Source organism: Aptenodytes forsteri, unplaced genomic scaffold, assembly GCF_000699145.1.
Source record: "Aptenodytes forsteri isolate BGI_AS27 unplaced genomic scaffold, ASM69914v1 Scaffold241, whole genome shotgun sequence".
Classification (NCBI taxonomy): domain Eukaryota; kingdom Metazoa; phylum Chordata; class Aves; order Sphenisciformes; family Spheniscidae; genus Aptenodytes; species Aptenodytes forsteri.
In genome coordinates this window covers 1461790-1469811 of record NW_008795252.1, presented here as the reverse complement: position 1 = coordinate 1469811, position 8022 = coordinate 1461790, and positions in this window count along the sequence as shown.

Here is an 8022-nt window from a genome sequence, read left to right as displayed (position 1 = left end):
GCGGGGCACATCAAAGCGCCGCGCTGGCCCCGCTGCCTTTGTAATGCAGGGCCGGCTCGGAAATAAAGCTGCCCCCTCCCTAAAACGGCCTCCAGAAGGGCCCCGCGCCATGGCCCCAGCCCCGCGCCCCGGGCGGGGGGTCTGCGAGGCGAGTCTGGGCTACCAGCGACGAGCACAGATAGGGCTGGCACCAGGCCCTAATGGCTTTATGGGCAGGGGAGGTGGACAGGAGAAAAGCTTCAAAGGCTCCTCTTGTCCAAACATCCCTCTCCCTTCCCTCTCGACCCACCGGGAACCTCAAAGGCGGGGGCAATCTGGCAGCTCCTCAGCCCTTTCCCCCCCCAGACACCGGTGGAAAGCAAATGCAGGTATCCGGGACCCGTGTGAGTACTTGTAACAAACGCTCCTCACACCCTGACTCCCTCAAGCCGCAGGGAAACAGCCACCTTACCACACCATCCACACTGCTGCTGCTGCCTCCATCTCTACATGGCCTCCCACCGTCCTGTCCTACCCTGTGCCACACGGGCCCCACCTCTCCGCCACAGACAAATGCACCCCCCCTCCTCTCCCACACAGCCTCCTCGCCGGGCTTGGCGTCCCCCCCGACCCTGCCCCTGCAGCTCCCCGAGCACAGGCTGAATGTGCGGGTTCCTTCCAGCAATTCCCAGGTTGCGGCCGTGGCGTACGTGGTCCAAGACCCGCAAGTACCTGGCCTTTCACTTCGCCTCACGAGCAGCGCCCGAGACATGAATCACCAGACTCGGCCGCTCAGACCACTGAAGTGTATTTTTTATCAAATTCCTCGCACCCGCCACGGTGGACTTGCTGTGTTTGTTTGCGGCACGCTTCGCTTCCTCCCCCATCCAGATGTGCTGTACCTGCAGCTGGTGGCCCATCTCACCTGGCAGGCAGATGTGGGGCTGCGAGTGCCAGAATTAGCCTCAGGACAAAAAAGCCTTGTGTGACCCAGAACCTTGGTGGGAGGGGAGTTTTACTGCTCAGGCACAGCAGGATCCACGTCTGAAGAAAACAGGGTGACTTTATTCACATCTTCTATATCCTCCCTTTTCCTCCTCCCACAGCCCCAAGCGTGACAGAGGGATGGCGAGGTGTATGTGTGTGTAGCCACGCATACATGTTTTGGGTCTGTTTCTATAGGGAATAGACAGAATGGAAAGTTTATCTCCGGGAGTCTGGGGAGGAAGGAAGTTGTGTATGGATGAATGGCTTTTCCATGACAAACAATGAGTCTGCACAGACATGGTGTGATGTCACCTAAAGAATTTCCAAGCCAGCCTCAGATACAGAAAACCTTCTCGCTGGCAGAGATGAGAGCGTCCCACCTTTCCATCTCACCACAGCCAGAAGAAAGAACTAGGACAGGGGGAAAAAAAGCCCTCACTGTCCCACACACGCACACAAGGCATGCACCATGTAAACAGATGACATGGTGGGAGAGGTGTATCTCCAAGCTTCACCCTCACCAAGACTCCTCATGGATTCTGAGAAAGGAGTAAACCGTGGCGAGCCGCCCCAGTGCCTCTCCCAGCCAGGAATGTGAGACGGCACCAGCCGATGAGGCACTTCCACAAATACGGGTGATGTCAATGTCCGTGTTCGTGTGAGCTTCTCTGGGCGCATGTGCGCAGCCGCAGCACTCGGCAGGGCAACAAGGATGTACTACCGCACGGCCCTGAAGCAGTGGTCCATCTCCAGCACTGTGGCATCGTGGAAATGAAAACCTTTCCAGCTGGTAAAGTCTGGGAGATGCTCACACGAAACTTGGTCCAGAAACACACGGCGTTAATTAAATATCTCATTTTAAGTACTAATATTCAAAGGCAGCTGATGATTAACAACAGCAAAGTGGTGTGAATACTGCTAGTAGCAACTCGACCTCCAAAAAGCACCAGCAAGGCAATGATCTGATTTTGAAACACGAGACACAAGAACTGCTGTACGGGATAAGATAGCTTATCCAGCCAACCTAATATCCTGTCAAAGGCGGCAACTAAAGGAGATGCTTCAGCGGGAGATGCCTGAAACTGAATTCTACCTAAATTCTGCTGCTGGCGAGAGCGACTGCCATTGAGTCAAGATGTGAAATATGGAAGTGAGTCCTTTTTAATGTGCTGGAAATAATTTCGTCACTGGCTGTGTTTATGACTTCAGATGAAGTAGTAATAGCAGGTGAGGCATTGTTGGAGGGATTTAGCCTCAGCCAGCAACTTCCAGACTGAAAGCTGCAAAGCACTTGGCCAGTGGTCCAAAGAATATTGTCTATCCCTCTTCCTTGTGCCTGTTTCTACTTGCCACCAAAATCTTGAAAGTGAGCTTTCAATTTTGTAAATAAAAAGCTTGGGTTATTTTTTTAAGCCCAAACAGCTTTGGCAAAGTTGTTTGCCAAAGCAGGGCTGGGTGGGAGAAGTCAGTGAAATTTTGTGAGGACGAGAGGTGGGGTGAAGCGGGGCTGCTGGAGGACTGGGATGAACGGAGCCAGCAAGGTGTCAGGTAAGAGAGGAGGGTAAGGAGCTGCCAGCAGGTAATCCCAAATGACCGACTGGGATGCTGGGAGAGTCATCAGGATTTGGGTGGCTCAGGGGAAGGAGGCTAGGAGTGAGCAGGACTTTGGGATGGCTCCATACGAGTAACATGAAGGGGTCACTACACTAACAGCTATAAGGGAGGCCCTGGAGAAAGCCGGTCACACCCACTCTTCTGTTCCCTGGCTAACCCCTGTCTCAAATCCAGAAGAGCCCAACCTCACCCCAGGCAGACCACCCCTCCCGGCTATCACTCCTGTCCATTCCCCACCACCCAAGTGACTCCCACTTTGATCCCAAACTGTCTCCCCTGCAGCAGCCCACTCACACCAACTCACACCGCTCCTGCTACAGGAAGGGGCAGTAGAAAGAAGTCCGAAACTCAGGGTTGCTCTTGCTTCTGCTGGAAAAGGCCCCATCCCACCCCTTCGAGTGGGCCTGGCTCACTCAAATGGCGGTAGTGAACCCATGCTGCGCCCCGAGTGCTGATGCCTTCACCCAGACTGCTGAGGATCACCTGAGCCAAATAGGGAGCTGTCACCTGAAAGTGGGACACGAATCTCAACCTTCAGATTAAAGGTCTAATGCTCCCTTCTTGGGACTAACTGCTCCCTTCTTAGAGAGAAAAGCAGTGGCAGCAAGCCTGCGTCTTCATAAAGCCTTGGCATTCTGCTGCATTTAACAGTCTGCTGCCCTAGGCAACTGTCTACTGTGTTGCCTGGCTGCCTAAAATTAGTACCTGTGTTTGCCTTTGTTCGATTTTCAGAGGTGACAACTGTGCATGAAGCACAAATTTACACATCAAGTTTCCAAAGTCACGGCGGAGCAGCTGGAGAGCTATCACCACTTTCCCAATACCATCCCTGCCGCGTTTGCTGGAGGGAAGCTGCAAGACTCCAAGAAAGAAGGGGAGGTCATGTCCATGAGATCATTTGCAAAGATTTGGCAGACTGTGAAAAAAGTTGAACCCTGGCTAGAAGACAGCCCTGATAAATTAGAAAAGGAGTTACTCATACAAACTCCTTGTCCTACCCCTTATTGTTTTCCAAAAATTTGGGATGTCCCCAGGTGTGACACAGATCTTTATCAAGTGCTATAAGGAACACTGAAAGAAAATGTAAGTCTCTTTCCACGTAACTTCAATGACTCACATTTCTGCATCTTGTCCAGTTCATTCCAGATTGGGGAGAACTGGAAAACATTCTTGATCAAGAGCCTTTTTCAAGTTCCTGTTTATTCTTGCAACTTGACTGTGGTTCAATGCTTGTTTTTAATGCCTCGCAGTGTCCAGTGCATCCAGAAACATTATTGCTCTCTCTGACATAAGACACTTACTCAAGATGGGAAAAATATTCACTGAAGTAGAGTTTCCTCTACTTAAGGAGCCAGTAGAGGTGCATTACCCGGGAAGGAGGGTTTACACGTGCTACTCGAAAGGGAATCCCTGCCCCCTGGTTCTGTGCCACAGACCTGCTGGTTGATGGCACCAAGAGATGTACTGTAACGTCCTGCTATACATCTGCTTCTGGCAGCCAGGCTTGTTTTTAACCACAGTTCTTACTAAGACTTTAGGAATCTCATTAAAGTCGCATACCTGCCCATTCAGCTGAACCAGTTTTAGAGGGAGTGTAGATTAAAAAAAAAAAAAGTCCCTTGAAGCTAAATTGCAGCCCTCACACAGAAACCTAAATCATCCCAGATCTAAATGTGTTTATTTTATTTGTATTGTGATTATTACTTAAACAGCAACTGGAATGACCTCCATAGGTCCAGATCCAGCTGGGGTGTTACAGAAGGTGTAATAAAACCTTCTCAAAGTACCCCAGCACATCAGCCCTTTGTGTTCACCTCTTTTGTCTTGACATTGCCTTGCCTCGTTGAATTGTTACGCACTGTCTGTCTCCACTGGAAGGGCAGATTATTCCTGCCTATGTCCTGCTTGTTTCTTTTGGTACTTACACACTCAGTTTTATCTCCTGATGTGCTCATGCGCTACCTTTTTCTGCATCTCATCACCTGTCACCCCTGCTGACAGATCCAGACTTCCTTTCACCACTACCTTGCTCTTTCATTTTTCCATGACTCCCTTGGCCAACGACATCCAGTCTCACTGTCACCAGGGTATGTAGTGCAGCAAATGCCAAGATATACCTGCCAGTCTCAGCAGACCCAGTGATAGCTGTCCCCGAAGTGCCTCACCAAGGAGAGCAAGAATGGAGGAAGGTTGCAAGTAAAGCAGAAGTATTAGACAACAAAAGAGGCCAGATACTAAATATTTTCACCATTTAAAACCAGAATAGGTAAAAAGGATAGTGATTCTATGAATAAAACAGCTTCTCATTAGTGAAAGATACAGAATATATGTAAATCCTTATGAACATTGTCATTTATGCCACAACATTTCACAGCACAGGCAACGAGCTCACCTGGAGCAAGACCATCTCACCCACAACAAAAAAAAGGAGCAAACTCCAAGGATAAACCTGGACATGTCCTTCCTCCCTCTCAAGGTGATTCAATGGTAGTTGTACTCTTACAGCAGATTAAATCCCAGTGTTAAGCCAACCTGGTCCACTGAGACCAGATGTCCCAAAGAAAGCGCAAGAGACTCAGCAGCAACTTGTGGAACATCTGCAGAAGCTGCGTGTGCTGAAACAAAATCGATTTCGATTTTTCAAAATCAAGAAGGAAGCAACATAGAACCATCCCTGCAGGTACATGGCTGCTTGGAAACCTTCCATATTTCCGATATCCCCAGGGACAGATCCAGGCCACCCGGTTCCCTTTTCCACGGGAACTCTATTTGCATGTTGGTGACCTCAGTCGAGAGCCAGAGACCTGAACCAGGACATGTCTGGCCCAAATTTTGCACTTCTTGTTCCCATGACTACTAGAATACCAGGGTTTCTGGGACTGCAGCAAATCATCCTTAATCACAAACTGAAACCTTCTTAGCATCCTTTATTTACGTGAGCAAGCCCTGTAAGAAATTAGACCAGCTCCACTATGTGTAGTCATAATCTAATAAAACACTAAATGCATATATTTGAAAAAAGTACCAAGCATTATCCTCTGATGACCGTTCAGTGGCTTATTTAACATGCCCGCGGTGTCACAGCTTACTTGCCAAACAGGCACCCCATCTCCTTAATTGGCACTAACAATTTCTGCTTCCGAAATTGTTCCCCAGACCCACTCAAAGGAGCCACGGGAGGTCAGGTTGAAACACAAGCCCAGGCAGGGTTAGGAAGCCCATGCTGCTGCTCCCCAACATTGCAGGTTTCTAGGATTGAAAGCTCCAACCCTTAAGGCCATCTAGCCAACACCTTCCTCAAGTGTTAAGTTTACATGGAGGATTAACCATCCTAGAGGGGAATAAGACATGAAGAAAGTGAAAAGAAGAAAGCACATCCCTCCTTTATTTGTTTTCCAGGGGCCAACCCTAGGGGCTGGCTTGTTACCTGCCGTAGCTGACCGCAGCACGGACCCCTCAAGCAGTGATAGGAGGGCAGCCCTCGTCCTGCGAGAGAACTGATGCTGGCTGCAGGATTTGCATGAGAACTCTGGACTCAGATTATGGTGGTTACGAGCACGTACGTCCGCCCTCCCTGAAGATTAGGAAGGATAACAGGACAAAGTTCTCCGACAGTGTGAGCAACAAGACAGCGAAAAGCAATCCAAGTCAAAGCAACTTCTCTGCAGAGATTTCAGAACAGGCCAGGGGATGGAAACAGCTGGATGACTTTAAGTGTTTTCTTCCTTACTCTGATCTTGCAAAGCATAGAGCACCCTTCATCCTCCCCAAAGGGGTGTCTAGCTCCCCCAGTCCCACTGGAGTCATCCCAAACCGAGAAGATTTATGTCTCTGCATCTCACAGGCCTGGACCTCATTTTTGCTCTGAGTACATATTCCTTTTAGTTTGTTCCATACTCTGTAATAATTACATCAACTGGCAAAGAAAGCCAAATATTTAAAATACAGTTAAGCTGCTGCTGCAGTGGCTCTTAGCTCTCCAGGAGCAAATGACCAAGGGAAACAGGGAGATGCATGGTTACTGCTCTGTTTTGGACATTCAACACCTCGGTGTAGGTCTCGGGGACCAGTGTCAGACTGACTCGGATCAATAGCCTCCTGTCAGTTAAATCATTGCCAGCAAAGCTTGATATATACATCTCCAAAGGAAATAGTAAGCCATGGAATAAATTCAAATTGAATTTAATTTCTCTCCTTCCTGTTAGAGTCTTCAAAGATGTTCTTATAAAGTCCAGTCTAATGAAAATAATATTAATGATCAGCTCTTCCTCCACTCTAGAATTGCAAAGCAAGCACATACACCCCATACATTAGACCCCACAACTCTAACAGCCACTATTTTTCCCTTACCTTACAGAAAGGGAAAGAGAGGTGCGGGAAAGGCTGAGTAGCAGGTTCAAAACAGTAAATCTGTGGTGCAGATTTACCGCCATTCAGCAAAGCATTAAACCAGGTGCTTGAAAGCAAGCATACGCCTACTCATTTTTGCTGAATCAGGATCAAAATTAAAATCTGCTTGCTTTTTCCATTCTTTTGACCACCAAAGACTTCTGCCATCAATTAAATGTTGTTCCTGCTCAAATACAGTGCATTCAAAGCGCAAGTAATAAACAAAACATTTTGGGAATAATGCCTCAGTGTATCAACTGTATCATCTACATAGTTATCACAGTTTCCAAACCAAAGAAAAAACATTTTCCAAGCATGTTTACTATGTTTTAGTATTTAAAAATACATATAGAAAAAGCTGAAACACTATAAATAAAGCCCTATCTATATCAGAAGATTACACCGATTTAACCAATTTCAGAACTTATCTTCTATACCGTCCCACTTCAGCGTAGGAATTTCCTGTTAATTCTGCATGCAACAGATCTAAGCTAAACCTGTTCAAACTGTCTTGGGAATAGACTGCATATACATTTGTACCAAAAAGAGGATCATTTTATACCTCACCTTTACTCTAGCACCAATCACATATGTGCAATTCTAACTGCAGAAAATATCCTATTTAAGATCTTGTTCGTAAAGTGCTATTATAACATTATTACCTGCTTAAATAAAGAGTTTCCAGATACAAATTTTCAGCAAAATGTGCATGCATGCAAACCTAATCTGGAAGAGTTATATCAGTGTATCAGTGTTGTGTAGGTTAGTTACCCTTTAAACCAAAAGCAAAGCCTTCAAAATTAAGATCTGTACTCATTTAACTAGACTGTTTAGTTAAATCACTGCATTTTTTTTCTTTTTAAGTAGATAAGGTCTAATATTAGGAACAAGGGGTTGTGCCTCTTTTCAGTGACACATCATATGATCCCATATATAAATTCAGTGAGCATCTTGAAAGCCGTGGTTTATTTGGGGTCCCTACTCTGCCTGGTATCTCACTATGCAAAAAGCTGCGACTCTTTCTCTAATTTCCAGTCTAAATTTATTCATGGT